General features: G+C 42.1%; 1 protein-coding gene across 1 annotated transcript in view; it reads left to right on the top strand.

The window, feature by feature from the left end:
- The first annotated feature begins 4569 nt into the window (after positions 1-4569).
- GNB1 (G protein subunit beta 1) overlaps positions 4570-17218 on the top strand; it is a 66615-nt gene continuing 53966 nt past the window's right edge. The window contains exon 1 of the mRNA XM_063436686.1: positions 4570-4608. The gene's annotated coding sequence lies outside the window, so the exon portion shown is untranslated. The remainder of the gene's footprint in view (positions 4609-17218) is intronic.

Below are 17218 nucleotides of genomic sequence, written 5' to 3'. Positions count from 1 at the left end.
TTTGTGGCTGTCTAACGGACTTTTAAACCGTTATCTGACACTGCGTTAGATCTTCCCCATAGGAGAGCATTGCGCAATAGGTCTCCCCCAATGGTTGATGTCGGTGAGGGAGGAGCGTGGGCGGAGAGCCAGACCCAGCGCTGAGCGACATCAGAGCTGGATTCAGATAAGTAGCTTAAGGGGTTTTAACCCCTTCAGCCCCGCAGGAGGGGGGGCCTGAGAGAGGCGGACTATAGGATCACTTTGCGTTTTTGCACCACTTTGATGAATATCTTCCATTGTGGTGTATAATTAGCTGTAGACATGGTACATTAAAGTGGAACTTTCAGAAATTATGTGATTGGTGACTGAACTCTTACTTACCTTAGTGTAATATTGTTGAGTTTATTCGCAATCACTGGTTTTGTGGACACAGTAAGAGTTTCTGGGAACTATGGCTTTATTATTATATTTTTTAATGTAGATCTCCAACATCTGAACTACAATTCCGAGGACCCTAAGTCAGGACATACCATACAGCAATACTGTTGAAGCAAAAGGGAAACAAGACAGGTTGAGAGGCAGAGATAGAACTAATTATTTGGGTGTCTGAAATGATCTTCTAACATATCTTAGATACCAACAGCTGAAGGCATTCTTTAATTAGCTATTTAGATTTAATTAGACATTGCTGCATAAGCAGCAGCATGTATTTTTTTTTTTAAATACTACAAACGAAGTCCTAAGGTCAGTACAAGTAGAAATCAAAAGAGTGGGTTAGGTAGACCTGTGTTTTGTTTATAGTCAATGTATGCCCCAAATTATTAGAAATAGTTAGGAACTTATGTGTTTTGTTTTGTCGTTAGTAAAACAAATAAAAAAATAATAATAATGCTGGTGACAATCTAAGCAAGCGAACGTATGATGTAAGAGAAATTGGTGATGTGCTTATGGTTGAGGGTGGAGCAAAATCGGGAAGTGTTTGAATTTTATTTTACTTCACCACTAAGAGTTATTCGCTAAATTGTGAATTGCTGGGGATTCAAAGTAAATTTAAAACTGTAGGCTAAAATAGTCAAACTGGTAAATAATTATTAAAGTTGGCTATGCTTCCAGTTGTTTAGGGCCTAAAATTCTAAATTCATTTTGAATTCATGACAACTCCTACTTAAGTGAATGTTGTGAGATTAATCCATTAAACATTGAATTTTAATGAACTGGAAATTAAACTTTACAATTTACTGTCCCTTATTCACGAATGTGTGAATTGTTGTGAATCCAATTTTAAGATAAAAATGGCTGATCTGAAAACACACCTATACTGTCAGGATTATTTACTAAAGTGAGAATTGTTTGCAATTCAGATTTATGGGGAAAATAGCCCAACGAGAACATGTCTCCAAGTCAGCTATGTTTTGAATTTTTTTGCCTTGGACTCAAACTTTAAACTTTCTTTGAATTCTGGACAACTTTCACTTTCGTAAATAACGCTGTGGAAGAATTTTTCCAGTGTGGCTATTTTGACTTTAATTTGAAATTTGATTTAAATTCATTATACATTAACGTAAAATTATACTTTTTATTGAATGTAAACTGAATTGTAGTGAAATAAAGTGGCAATGTCACCATTTGGGGACTTTACCAAATTCACAAAATTCCCCGACTGTAACATCACTGCTGAGGGTCCGGTGGCTGGGAGGCAGGTAAAGGTGAGTTTACTTACTTGACCCTGTCCCTTGCAGGGACCGCCATCTTGATCTGGTGAGTCCTTTTTCGGAGCCAACATCACTGCTCTAGCGAGAGTACAGCATTGAGGTCTATGGGGATCCTGCGAGACCACAGGATCCCCCATAGACAGAGACAATTTCCTACAGCTGTCACTGGTGACTGCTGTCAGGATTAACTCTTATGCCTCGTTTCCACTAAGCGGATCGGTTCGGTACAGTTTGGAAGGTTTAGAATGGACCAGCCCATTCTGGTGAGCATTTCCACTGCAAGTCAGACCTTTCAGGGCCATGCAGGGTTTAGAAAAAATGCTCTTCCTGTCCACCAATCAATGGATTGTATAGTAGCTCTGCCCTAACCGAACCGTTCCATTTTCTATGGCCCTACATCTGAAGCAGGACCCTGAATGGATCGGTACGGTTCGCTTGTATGGACCACTTTCATAATGGAAACACCCAAAATAGCGAACCGTACCGAACCAAACCGATCCGCTCAGTGGAAACGAGGCATATGACTCCGCCCTGAGAGACTTTGTATCTCTATGTCTCTGGACTGGGTTGGAATTTAAGTGAAATTCAAACACAGTCAAAATTAGTATTTCATAAAGATTCTATTTATAGTGCCATTAAGAGTGTGATTAAAGTTCAATTTACAGAGCAGGAGATTAAAAACTTACAAAGTAAGTTAACATCTGATTGGAAATAAAACCATGTTTTTTTTTCAGTGTGTCACAGCCAGGGGAGGTGTGACTAGAGCTGTTTAAATAGAAAACAAACGTGATTTAACTCCTAAATAGCAGAGAATTGAGAAGTAAGACTGTAGGGGCATATTCTATACACGGTCTATTTTGACGCTGGAGATCTGTGAGGACGTCCAGCATCAAATAAGTGCCATTTCCTCAGTGTAAATCGCGGAAGCGCCTCTAGTGGCTGTCAGGGAGACAGCCTCTAGAGGCTGGATTAACCCTGCAGTGTAAACATAGCAATTTCTCTGTAACTGCTATGTTTTCAGCTGCAGGGTTAAAACCAGGGGCACCTGGCACCCAGACCACTTAATTGAGCTGGTCCTTTAAGCTACAGTTGTTTTTGTGACTATAGTGTTTAAATGTTAAATTAGTTTTGACATTTTCCATATTTAATTTGCAAGCATTTTATACAGGTTTTTTTTATTTATTTTTTTAACACATGCATTCATCACTTAAAAAATGATATCTAGGGGAATCTGGTGCATTTGGCAACCAAGACCTCTTCCAGATTATTGCAAAAGGGCAAGTGCTGAGATATAAACTAAACATAGTAGATATTATGGGATTTTGCCCAAGGATGTTTCCTAACTATTGTGTTTTGTTTAATTAAAAATATTTACTAAGGCTTACACCAAATTAAAAACCAGAGTTGCAAAATTGAGGCTAATATCACCAAGCTGTGATTGTTGGAGAATTTTTCCAGAGCATCAATCTTCGTGGAAAGTTCAGCTATTGATTGGATACAAATTGAACGAACGGAAAAACATTGCGCCTAAAATTAATTGATGTTATCACACTAGTATACACGTTTTGCTTTTTGTAGTACGTGTACGTATATACTAGTGTGATAACATCGATTTCATTTTAGTCGCAATGTTTTTCCATTAGTTCAATTTGCCTGTTCTCACAAGGTTGGGGATTTCTTGTATAAGATCTGCTGCCTGTTTACTAGATTTAAAGAGCACCAAACTTCTGAACGTTTTTTTTCTATTAATTGGATACAATTTGGAGTTTAGTGAAGAATCGTGCAACATGATATATTATAGAATATGCAAGAGTTGCAGGACACCAAATCAAAATGTCTGTGTGCACCGTATGACACGTTAAGTCCTATAGTATGTAGAGTTCCAATGCCGCTGGAGGGAATCAGTAAGCCAATAAAACTTATTATTATTTGTATTGGAATTTATATAGCCCTAACTTATTCCACAGCGCTTTACAATATTATAAAAGGGAGAAATTTTATGAGCCCATTAGGCTGATGAAAAGTAACCCCATATTAATGGATTACCATTCTGCAGCATTTGAATGCTACATACTGAAGCATGTGAATGCTACATACTGCAGGGCCCCTCCTGTATATCAGCATGTTGCTGTGCTACGTGTCCAGGAACCCACTGTGGCCGGGTCTGGCAAGCTGCACTCAGAGGCCATGCTGTGCCCTCTCTAGGCTGCCATTTAATGCACTCCTGCGTGCCCTGCGCAATGACGTTACCCATCTGGCCCCCTTACTCAATGTGTCTTGGCCCCGCCCTGCGCGGTGACGTTACCTGTCTGTCCCCCACCTCGCAATGTGTCTTGGCCCCGCCCCGCTCGCTGACGTTGCTTGCCAGTCCCCGCCCCTCCCTGTGTCTTGGCTCCGCCCCGCACTGTGTCCTGGCCCCGCCCCGCCGTGCGTGGGGTTTCCCGGCGTTGTCCGCAGGGTTACCGCGCCCATCTCCGCTCGATGGCTGGAAGGAGCTGTTAGGCACGGCGGCTTGCGCGCGCTCAGCTCTCCATCTTGGCTGCAGGATCAGGGACCCCGGGGCCCCCGCAATAACCAGAGGAGGGTGAGACACCCCGCACGGAGCCCGACACCCACCTACCCGCTCACCTACCTACCGAGAGAGGAGGGAACCGACTGAGCAACGAGAGGCCGCAAAGAGCCGTCACCGCCCCGCACGGCCCCCCTCCCTGCCGCCCTTCACCTCCCCGCCGCGCTCTCCCGACTCTGTCCTCGGCCTCTGGGGGAGGGGGAATCCGGACACCCGCCCGGCACAGCCACAACCCGCGGCAGCTGCAGCCCCCGGGGCCAGGAGGCCGAAACACTGACCGGGGCGTGAACCGGACACAGCTCGGGGGGGGCAGCCCTTAATGGTCACACGTTGGGAGGACAGCAGGTACAGACACTGCATTCCCCGCACCCCTCAATCCCTGTACCCCTCAATCTAACACCCCTCAATCCCTGTACCCTTCAATCCCCCCAACTTCCCTGGCAAACCACCCCCCCCCTCCATCGTCCCCTAAATACCTCAATCCTGAATCCCCAACTTCCCCTTCACCCTTCAATCCCCCAATTTCCATTGCACACCTGAAACCCCCCCTAAATACCACCTCAATCCCCCCAACTTCCCTGGCAAACCTGCAAAACCCCCTCCATTGTCCCCTAAATACCTCAATCCCCAACTTCCCCTGTACCCCTTAATCCTAGCACCCCTCAATCCCTACACCCCTTAATCCTGCAACCCCCTCATTCCCCTAAATACCACCTTAATCCTGCAACCCCCCTAAGTACCACCTCAATCCCCTACATCCTGCAACCCCCCTACATCCCCTAAATACCACCTCAATCCCCAACTTCCCCCTACACCCCGTAATCATGCAACCCCTCCACGTCCCCTAAATACCACCTCAATCCTGAATCCCCAGCTTCACCTACACACCTTAATCCTGCATCCGTCCCCTCAATCTTGCACCCCCACCTTCCCCTCAATCCTGCCCCTCTTTCTTTAACCCTGCACCCCTCAATCCCGAATCTTCACACTCCCTTCCCCACCTTTCCTTTACCCTAATCTACCCCTCCTCACCTTCCCTCTATCCTCATCTGCCCCCTCCTCACCTTGCCATTATCCACTCCACCTGCCCCCACCTTTCTTTCTGCCCCTGCTTCCCCCCTCTCCTATTCCCTTCTACCCCTGCATGAAATTGGTGATTTCAGTTTACCCCCTCCCCCATTCCTCTAAGTGCCTCTCAGTTTTGGTGGGTAACCATTGTTATGTCAGGCATTTTAGCGCCACCACCACCTGCCCCCTTTTAAGATATATATATATATATACCCCTTGTCGTGATTCTCCACCCCATTTTTTTTATTATAAGAATTAAGATTTCACCCCCTCCCCCCTGCCAGACCGCACTTAGAGGAAACCAGCTGTTTAGGGGTGGGGAACATGGTACAGTTTTTATGCTTATTTCTAATCCCTCCTCCCTTACTGAAGGGCAATTGCTAGTGGGAATATTGCACCTATCTCTCTCCCCCCCCCCCCCAATCTGATGGGGGTCGTACTATGCAGTAAATAGCAATCCGGAGGGAGGGTAATGGGTAATCTGTGAATATGCTCTGTATGTTTAAAGATGAGGATCTATATGTATATCTGTGTGTGGTGTCAGAACATTACATTGTAATTTGCAGTCCTAGCTGTCTGCATTATCTGTAATCTGTGCATGTATTCGCACAGAACACGCATGAGCTCCTTGCTACATGTCTGTGTTGTGCTGCATCATTTCTACGATCTGGGAGTCAGTGGGTGCAAAATAATGGTGGATTTTGCCCTCAGAGGCAGTGGAAAAAGGGAGGGACCTGCAAGGCAGGAATGTCAATGTATATATGTATCATGGAGGGAGAGACCTGCTTTGTGTGACAGTCTGCTCTGTGTTGCCTTACCTGTGAATTGTCTTTTTTGCTTCACTGCATTGCCTAGCAGGCTATTGATTTTTATGCTGAGATTGTGTTTTCAACCAAAGGCAGTTTCTCAAAGTTTTAATTTTATTTTTTTAAATAATCTGTTTACTCTGAGGTAGGAGATTGGGCACTACTAGTTTCTACTAGAGGGGCCTGTACTACCTTTGATCAGTTTCTGTTTTTGTGTGTGAATATATAAAATTCTATAGCTTAATGGAAACTGTATTCTGTACAGATCCATTTTACTTCTCTCCCTTTTGTTCTGTGTATGTTTGCAACAGGAAATGGTAAAATGGGGAAGCTGGCTGTCTGTGCAAGCCATTAAATCCTGCTCGGTGTAATCAGAATTCTTTTTATGTAGCCTTGAAATAGCTGATTATAGAGATGGTTTTTAACTCCTCGGGTATCTGGAAAACCTAGTGTCACGAACAGACTGACACATCTGTCATTTATGTTACCCACACATGCTCTCACCCTGTACATGTTACGTTTCAGAATAAAGCCTACGTTTTTGCAAAACAAAGGTTACATTTGCTGTAAATTACTAGCTTGAAAGCAGGTGGCTGAATCTTCTCTTCAGCTGTGAATGAATGGGAAGTGTCAGATCCTAGGCCCAGCTACTGCAACAAGATGGCGTTTTCAGCATTTCATTTTTACATGCTGAAATCACCTTTTTCCTTGTGTGACAGGGCAGCCTCTTTTCCAATCTCGGCCTTGCATTTCCTTCTTGGTTGTGTCACCCTTTTCACAATAGTTAAAATACAGATACTTGTGTTTATTTCTTAATCTGCTGCCCCCCTCTTTTTTATGTAGTCCCCCTACACTCACACACAATGGTGGGAGGGGTTTTACTATTTAGACAAATCTAATGTTATCCTGTATTTGGCAACAATGTACACGTTTCTGCATACAGATATATATGTGAAATTTTTTTGGGGGGGTGTTATTTTAATTTTGCTCAATTTTTTACCCTTTCTGTAAATGTGCTTGTTTAAATGACTGCTAACACTTATCCTGCATGGAATTTGTTGTCGCTATATTAATGGCAATAACAATAAACAGGTCACTTCTTGGCACTCTACAGTTTAGGAGCTTTGAGCCAGTGATTATATTTTGGACCAAGGCCTTTAAAAATGGTGTGCATAGCATATAATCAATGTCCCCTTGTTGTAACCTGAAATTGACTCAAAGCATGCTCAGTGTCAAGTAGGGAAGTGCTGTGTGGTGAGTTGTTTCCCTCTCGTCCACATTCATTGAAATGTGTTGATAAAGCAATTTTTATTTTTAACAGTTTGTTTTACATTTTTTTTTTATTGCAATGTTGCACTTTTAAATGGCTGTTGAGGTAAAACATACACACCATACTTGGATATTGTTACTTTATTTGTTGAACCTTCATTAGACTCTAAAGGGATCGTTATGTTTGCAAATGTGAGCTGGGAGTGGTGTTTTTCGCTGGTTTGGTGGTTTTCCTGAGTCTCATGCTAGGTACCTATATGATGGAAAAACTAATGTGGCAAAGTTCAGTACTCATGATGACAAGGAGATTAGTAAATCATTTCAGTGTAAATCTTGGCAAGGAGGACTAGGTGTTTTTATATACAAATCATAACTACATTATTTTACCTATATTTTGAGTCCATGGCTTTTCTATATCTGCAACTGTGGATGTAGTATGGGTTATTTAATATTTTATTTCAACAGAAACAACCTTGATGGGTGTCATGAAATTTTTTATTTTCCTATGTTTTGTATATATTTTGCAAGCCAGTTGATTAGTATATGTATAAAGTTAGTTTTGATTTGCTTGCCTTACCCCAGTGGTATCTATCTCCCCCCTCCACTGCATGCATTTTTTTATTTTATTTTTTGCCAACTTTTAGTCCCTGTAAGCATGATTGACATTGTTTGTGTTGGCTTGTTTGCCTAATATGATGATGTAGACTCTTTCACTTCTTTCTAAAACTGATGTAGTCGTATACATGCAATGCTCTTTATACATTTTTACTCTACACTGCATTGTTTGGCTAAAAATAGGATAAATGCATCACCTTGGGCTTTCTACATATTCTGACCACTCTGGTTTTGCTTCAGTCTTTGTAAAAGTGCATATTTTTATATTGTGAATAGGATTTGCCTTCAGGCGCTTATTTTTTTTTTTTTTTTGGTAGAATGAATAAAAAATAAAAATAATAAAAAATATAAATATATCTATATCTCAAAGCTGAAATTACAAAGGACAGTGAACTTTGGATTTTTATTTAAAATTTTCCATTTTATAATAAATCCAACACGCGGTTTGATGTGGAATATTTGAAATATTTCATCACAATTCATGTTTATGTGACTCACTAAGCTTAACACCAAGGATCCTCCCCCCCCCCCCCCCCCCCCCCCCCCCCCCGAAAGTATCTTCCTAAGCTTTTGTACCTGCTAATGGACCAAAGTGATTTCACAACAGAACTAAAACTGTTTTGTATGATTATTTGTATTTTCTTTCACTCTATTTGCTGACCTGCATTGGTGTCAATTCTGTAATCACGTGTGCTACATCAGGACCTTCAAGCAGTATGGTGTTTATTGCTTTTTGGCAAAACTGTAAGTCTCAAACCTAATGCTTTTATGTTGCAGTTCATATAATGGTTCCTTGCCAATAACACACAGTTCCACTTTAGATATTTAAATTTGTGTTGCTGTGAAGTCAGTTTATATGAACTACTGAATCAATTCTATGATTTATTTTTTGCCCATGAGGAGTTTTGGGTTGATTCAAACAAAACGCGTAGACCTGGTCTTTGCAAAGAAGTTTTACATTTTTATTTTTTTTAATTTTATGTATATTGTTTGGCTATATCATCTTGCCTTCAAGTACAAGAGGTCATCTGAGACTTCACTCGCCTGGTACTCTTGTCTCACCTTTGATGTGCTTAATATTTTTATTCATCCTGTAAGTGGATCCTTTTTCAATGTTTGACATTTTTATATAGAATCTCTGCACTATTTTAATTTTATCCATCTCCTTCCATTTTGCTGAAGATATCCTGATTTAATGGTGTGCCTACAATCAAACTTATGTTTTTTTTAGTGTTAGACACGTTTCAATTTTATAGTGTATGTACAATACTGAGTTTTGTTTCTATTATCAACATACTGTAGAGATTTTGGTTTTCTGTCTCATTGCTATGATTGTCCGTGGTTCTTAATCTTTTTGTGATTTTAATGGACTCTTCAGTCCCATTAAATTGGTGTGTAACCCTTGGGCACCACCCATCATCCTCTTTATGTATACCAGTTATCACTTTTACTTATTTGAAGGTCATGGTGAGAATGTACTGTATATGATTTGATACCTGCTTTCATTGGATCAGTAGAAGATTAGGAACCATGGACAATCACAGAAAACAATTGTTACAGTAAATTGATCATTTGAGGCTGGACACTTAGATAAGTTCAGATATTTAAGAACATGTTCTGTTCTGATTTGCCTGTTGTGAACTGCTAGAAGTCAAATCATGGTCAGCGACAAGGAAATTCATCCAAATGAGGACACCATCATGGCAGCCTTAATCTGCAGCATTCTGTGCCAGACATCCACCCATTCCATTGGACATCTAATTCAAAATGAGATGTAGATAATGGATTTGATGGTATGAAAAAGCATTAAAAGTTCAAGGGCTCCATGCAGCTTAATTTTATGATGTGGTGTCTTTGCCTTATGGTAATCTATGTAGTTGGCACATATGGATGGGCCTATGACTTTAGTCCTTAACTCTGCTTCTAAGGGCTTTCTTTAATAATGTACAAGGAACTAGTGACATGGAGGGAGCAGTGTGTGATGAGCACACATGCAGTGTTTCTATGTGAAACACCCAGATCTCAAATCTCCTGGCTGTTAATCAAATCATGACTAGCTTTGCTTCTTTACTGTTTTAATTATGAATACTGCAGTGTTGCAAACTTGTATTACTGTATCTTTAAAATACTATTTGACGTCTATTGAAGAAGCATGCTTTGAGGCAATTGGGCTTGTATATAAGATGTAGTTGACTACAACCAGAATTGCAGTAGTTCTGTCTACTGACTGGGTCTTGCACAAGCTGACAGCACTGTTTGCATTTCACGATGATCTGGAGGTTGTCTAGATGACACTCCCTATATATGTTTAAGGCAAATTATAGAGCAAACTAGGGATAAGTAACTGAGGTACAACAATGCAAGCTCTAATCTTGTAGGTGTGAGTTTATCCATGACTTGTAATCAGACCCTTTCTATGTAAATCCTAAATCGCTCACATTCATTTGTTTTGCAGTAGCTTATTTTGCCACGCTTTGCTCAAAATAACAAAGGTCATGCTGGAATATGGATCCTGGCTGCCGATTTAGTCTGAATTGGATTAAATTCTTACTGGCTTTGCATTTCGGCTCACTGCATTAGTGTCCTGATAATTAATATTCTCAGCTTTAATATTCTGTTAATGCCATATGTCTTGCCTTATTGTTCAGACACCATCTAAGGCTGTACTTGCAGATGCAGCCTGTGTAGTGTGGTTTGGCCTGTTTGCCATATACCTTTCTCAAGCTTTGGAATACAAACTTTATTTCACTTTAAGTTTTTTTTTGTTTAAAAAAATAAAATAAAAATTAACATTCACTAAAATCAAAGCAACCTTACAGGGAGCCTGCCACTCGTCCCCAAGCAGTGCAATTCCTTCAACACTCTGAAGCGCCTGCTTTGCCAGCATGCTGGTGTCTGAACGGAGTGATGTCAGACCAGTAACTCTGTTCCTATACTCCCTAGCCAGTGGTAGCAGCTCCAGCTAGAGTTACCATAGCAACCACAGAATATGCAATCCATTTACTTTCCAAAATGCCCTTTTGATTTGTGAGGAAATCTGGTTTGTCTGGAATGTGTAGCAGTTTATATAAAAAAAAAATTGACTGTACCTAATGTTTTGTTACCTTTTCTATTCCCTATTAACGGTATATGCTTCATATACTGAAATTTCATATAAAGGATAAGTCTGTACAATGTTTTCCTGCTACAGAAGATTGTGGGCCTGATTCGTATATGCTTGATGAGATTACTTAGCGGTGTGCAAGTACTGTGTAGCTAGGGCTTGTCATGCTAGGTTGTTCTCAATGAACATTGAGTGCAGTAGGTGTTTTTTGGTTTATGTAGTAAACATCAACCTCATGTGGTTATTTTCTAGGTGTTGCCACACGTTAAAAATCTTTGCGGTGTAGAACAAAAAAAACAGCAATTTTATGTACAAGTTTTGTTTGTTTTTCTGTGCTAAGATATTTAGCTGTGATCATATATGTTAGTATTTTTTTTCCTCCCAGACCTTTTTGTAGTGATAATTGTGGCCACACACATCATTTACACATACAAATAGTATAATTCCCGTGTGCTATTTTTATTTGACAAACTAGCCCAAAGGACTGGTTTGTGCTGTGCACTCCCTCTGATTATGGAAGCCTGCTCAAACAGACAACTAACATTCACAGTGAAAATGCTTCCAACTGAAGATCCATCCTTATTCTTGTTTTTTTTTTTTAAAGACTTTATCTGACATTCTAATGCCCGTAAGGAGTTATGGGTATTTCAATACAACAGTTAGAGGTGCCATAGTTCTCCTGGAATGCTTAGCTATAGGTCTTGCTGAGCAGAATTATCCATATTGTAAGCGAATGACATGCTATGTATATATGAATAGAGCTTGCATGTGGCTAACGCAAAGGGATGCTGCAGGCCCTGTATCTGATTTCTTATTGAAGTGGTTATAGGGTCTATTGTCCCATGGCACTGTCCTTCCATACAGCATTACACAACTTTTTAATGCTGTCAGCTGGATGCACATAAAGCTTATCAGCAAGCTAAAGTCCTTTAGGGGTCTGCAGTGTCTCTTTAACCCCTTAAGGACCAAACTTCTGGAATAAAAGTGAATCATGACATGTCACACATGTCATGTGTCCTTAAAGGGACACTATAGTCACCTGAACAACTTTAGCTTAATGAAGCAGTTTTACTGTATAGAACATGCCCCTGCAGCCTCACTGCTCAATCCTCTGCCATTTAGGAGTTAAATCCCTTTGTTTATGAACCCTAGTCACACCTCCCTGCATGTGACTTGCACAGCCTTCCATAAACACTTCCTGTAAAGAGAGCCCTATTTAGGCTTTCTTTATTGCAAGTTATGTTTGAGATTATCTTATCCCCTGCTATGTTAATAGCTTGCTAGACCCTGCAAGAGCCTCCTGTATGTGATTAAAGTTCCATTTAGAGATTGAGATACAATTATGTAAGGTAAATTACATCTGTTTGAAAGTGAAACCAGTTTTTTTTTCATGCAGGCTCTGTCAAACATAGCCAGGGGAGGTGTGGCTATGGCTGCATAAACAGAAACAAAGTGATTTAACTCCTAAATGATAGTGAATTGAGCAGTGAAATTGCAGGGGAATGATCTATACACTAAAACTGCTTTATTTAGCCAAAGTAATTTAGGTGACTATAGTGTTCCTTTAAGGGGTTAATGTTATGTGGTATAACTGCCTAAACAGTTTATTCCTTGGTCATATACCTACAATCGAAAAGTATAATTATTGTTCACTAGCTGAGGCTAATATTGAAGTCTATAGTCCAACTTGGAAAAGATTAGATTACATTTTTAGTGCAATTGTTTCGGCACTCTTGTGTCAATGTAAGCTGGATGAATCTAGATATTGGAGGTAGTTTGTTAGGCTAAACTTGTAGAGCCGGTGTACTAGTTTACATTTTTGCACTTTTTATTTTTATTTCTAGAGTGTTGTACTTATCCCTCTGACAATCTTTCTTTGAGACTGGTTTACCAGAATTACTTGTTCCATAGAGATCATACTTTTAGAATATATGCTTTCCTTCACATGGTTGAAAACATTAGTACATTTTAAGTTTAGTTTGCCGATGCACCTTTTTGGTTTTTAACTTTGTGTATTTTGGGAAGTTTGTCCTGATCTGGGAGTCTGACTTTGATAGTCGCTCGTTTAGATGACTCAGTGGGATCTGCTTAAATAGGTTGCCACGAAGCAGCAGAGGTTAGTCCCTCTTTGCAGACTGAGACCTAGTGTGGAGAGTTGGATTAGCCTCGCTTAGCCGCTGTTTAGGCAGGAGGGCTATACGGTATTGGTTCCATAAGAGGGGTTTAGATGTGAGTTTCCTTTTTGTCACTTGCGGCTACTGAGCCACCTGTTCCCCCTTATACAATGTAATATATATGCATGTGTGTATGTATGTATGTAGTCGGGGCAATATGGCCCTAATGAAAAGAGGTAACATAACATATTATAACCAATAAATACATACAAATGTACAGTCGGTTGTGGTGTGCCGGAACCGAGAAAGCAGTAGGCCTGTAATAAAAGTGGGGCCCACCTTGGAGGATTATATGAATAGAGGGAGCGGTGGGTGGGTTGATTTGCCAGACAATCCACGATAAGTTGGGAGTGGATTGACAGCCCTTTTAAGGGGGAATCAAGCCCCTCCCACAACTACAGGCAAAGCCTTAAAATTTGTAGTCGGGGCAATCTGGCCGTAATGAAAAGAGGTAACATAACATATTATAACCAATAAATATATACAAATGTACACCAGTCGGTTGTGGTGTGCCGGAACCGAGAAAGCAGTAGGCCTGTAATAAAAGTGGGCAAAAAGAAAAGTACCATACAAAATGTATACACATAACAAAACATTGTTTATTTGGACAAGTCACGAAAAGCTTGTGTTAACTCTTTAACTGGGTTTGAAATGTAAAGATTATAGGCAGAGGGTTTCCAGCGTTCCATAGCCTTGATGATATGAGTTGGAATGTGGTTGGAGGAAGCTGCAGATGCTGCCCTATACGGAAGGAGTATTCTGGAAAAAGGTTTGCATTTAGGCAGAGCCTAGTTAATAGTAAGCGAACTTAAAGCATGAATATAGATGTCATAGGGATGGAGCCGTGACGTTCTGATAATGGTTGGTTGGCTTGGTTGTTACGGGAAGGTGATGAAATATTACCCAGGACACCATTGTTTTTAGTAAGGAGCAGAGTAATTTTAGGTTAAGGTGGCAAAAAGAAGTGAACCCCCAAATAGATACCACAGCAAACATTACTATTCTGAGACAGTGGCTGGGTACTGGTAGGCTAGCTAGATGCCAAGTGGCGAAGAATTATGCTATTGAGAACGTGACAGAGGAGTCCCTACTAATTGCCAAGCGGCATGAGAGGCGCTACTTATGCGTTGGCCCGAGGGGAAATATGAGGCCACCGAAACGTTGTGGCGGGGTGTTGGCCTCTCGGTGATAACGAAAGCATAAGATAGAAGGGGAGTGACATGGGAGGCCCTCTCTATGCAACCATGCGAGGCGGCTAACTATGATTTGGCCCGAGGGACGTATACCTCAGAGTATGAGGATGGGTGTTGGCCTCGCGGGACCACTAGCTTATGGATTAAGACCAGAAACCTAGTTTGACAACCTAAATCTCAGGAAGCCAGTACCACTCAACCTAGAAAATGTACAGGGTTATGACCTCGTACCTGATAGTTTGAGTCAGGCCGATGCTAAGCGGAAAGATATGAACGAGAGGGTGGCAGTAGATGACGTGCTGCGACCCATGGATAGGACGTGCAGGAGTATCTGTGCGTATGGGTATATTGTAGTGAGCCAGATCGTGGGCCTGAATTAAATAAAATGAACCTACCAGATACTATTGGTGAGCAGCGAGAATATGACAGAGGCAGATGACTGGTTTTGTGTTTGTAAAGCCACAGTCAGTATGGTCCAGTATGCTTAATGTAAATAAACACCAAAACAGCAGGATCTAAGACACAGTGCAAAGTGAACTAAAAGGTAATAATTACAACACTCAAAGCGCCATCACAGCCAATGTTTAACGCACAGTCTATTGAGTATATAAGTTTTAACATTCAGATACATTCACTGGGGGGGGGGGGGGGGGAATTATACTAAATAAAAAAAAAATTGTGCCTATTTCGTGCGTTTTGCCGTAATTTACCGAAAGGATAGAATGTATGAACAGCTGAAACAGGCGAATGAGTGTATACACTGTATTGTTTGAATACCGAAAAGATATATGCAGTAAATTTCCTGAACGGCCGCGTTTGAAAAGATACATGAAGTGAAACATGCAAAACATGTGTACTAGAATTAGCCGAACGGTTTTGATCGGTTGCAATACATGACAGAAAACCGAACGCTCGGTATAAACAAACGGAGCCCCGCCGTGAAAGGTAGCAATTTTTCTTGACTTGCGGTTAAACCCAGTATTTGGAGCCGGGAACGATCTGCGTGGACGCCGCGGCGGGTAGAAGAGCCAGGGAGACACCGGACCAGGAGACCACGAGGAAGACAGGTAAGAATCCAAAATGGCGGTCTGAACCGGAAGTGACTCGCCAGACAATCCACGATAAGTTGGGAGTGGATTGACAGCCCTTTTAAGGGGGAATCCCACAACTACAGGCAAAGCCTTAAAATCTCTCCTTCCTTCCTTCCTTCCTCCCCCTTCCTTCCTTCCTCCCCCTTCCTTCCTTCCTCCCCCTTCCTTCCTTCCTCCCCCTTCCTTCCTCCCCCTTCCATCCTTCCTCCCCCTTCCTTCCTCCCCCTTCCTTCCTTCCTCCCCCTTCCTTCCTTCCTCCCCCTTCCTTCCTCCCCCTTCCATCCTTCCTCCCCCTTCCTTCCTCCCCCTTCCTTCCTTCTTTCCTTCCTCCCCCTTCCTTCCTTCTTTCCTTCCTCCCCCTTCTTTCCTTCCTTCCTTCCTCCCCCTTCCTTCCTTCCTCCCTCCCTCCCTCCCCCTCCCTCCCTCCCCCTTCCTCCCTCCCTCCCCCTCCCTCCCTCCCTCCCCCTCCCTCCCTCCCTCCCCCTTCCTTCCTCCCTCCCTCCCTCCCCCTTCCTTCCTTCCTCCCTCCCCCTTCCTTCCTTCCTTCCTTCCTCCCTTCCTTCCTTCCTTCCTTCCCTCCCCCTTCCTTCCTTCCTTCCTCCCTTCCTTCCTTCCTTCCTTCCTCTTCCTTCCTTCCTTCCTTCCTTCCTCTTCCTTCCTCCCTTCCTCTTCCTTCCTCCCTTCCTCCTCCTTCCTCTTCCTTCCTCCCTCCTCCTTCCTCTTCCTTCCTCCCTCCTCCTTCCTCTTCCTTCCTCCCTCCTCCTTCCTTCCTCCTCCTTCCTCCCCGCTGGAGTGCATGTCTGGATAGGGGAACCACCTCCATATAGCCGTCTGCATAAATAAGGTGTTATTTTTTTACAACCACTTTTACCTCTGTCTATACACTGGAGAGAATTAGATCCAAAGTGTGATATTCGCCTATTTTGTTACCACCTATAGTCTCTTTATTTCTCAGATCCAATTTTGGTTCATAAATTCTAGAGGTACCTACCTGATTACTGATCTACTTAAGGATCTATACTATATGTGCATAAATTCCTTGTATGTATGAATTTGACACCTGAGACTAACGTCCCTAGTATTTTAAAGATACACCACTGTGGTTGATTTAATTTATTTACATCACTTGGGTTTTCACAGTTAACTTTGTTTATCTATTTTTGATATTTTCTATTTGGCTCTATATATTAATGTCTGTGCTTGTCTGTATCTATGGGTTCGGGGTGGGGGAGGTGCTAGAGATGTGTGTCCGGTCTGTGGTGCCTCTGGCCATGAGTGCCTTGACGTGGAAAGTACTGCTTACCGTTGCGTGGGTGTGTAGAGGCTAGGTCGGTGAGGTCTACACAGTTGTGGTGTAACTTTGAAATAAACAGTCAACATGGGGTAACCAAAGAATAAATTGGGGGGGCTCTGAGGGTATCAACGCTGGAGTTCATAAGGTAGTAGAGCGGAACCATCTTGGTTAGGAAGTCACCTCCTGGAGATTTGCTGTGTCAGCAGTCTCTGGGGGTTGTGGTGGCACCTTTCTGTGTAGTTGTCCCTCAGGGAATATTTCGTCGCTGGTGCGGTAGTAGAGTGGGTGCTCCTGCGATAAGGTCAGCCACAGTGGCCGGGTCCACTCGGGTGAGGTCTGACC

The sequence above is a fragment of the Pelobates fuscus genome, chromosome 11 (genome assembly GCF_036172605.1).
Source record: "Pelobates fuscus isolate aPelFus1 chromosome 11, aPelFus1.pri, whole genome shotgun sequence".
Taxonomy (NCBI): domain Eukaryota; kingdom Metazoa; phylum Chordata; class Amphibia; order Anura; family Pelobatidae; genus Pelobates; species Pelobates fuscus.
This window is presented reverse-complemented; position numbering and strand designations above follow the sequence as displayed.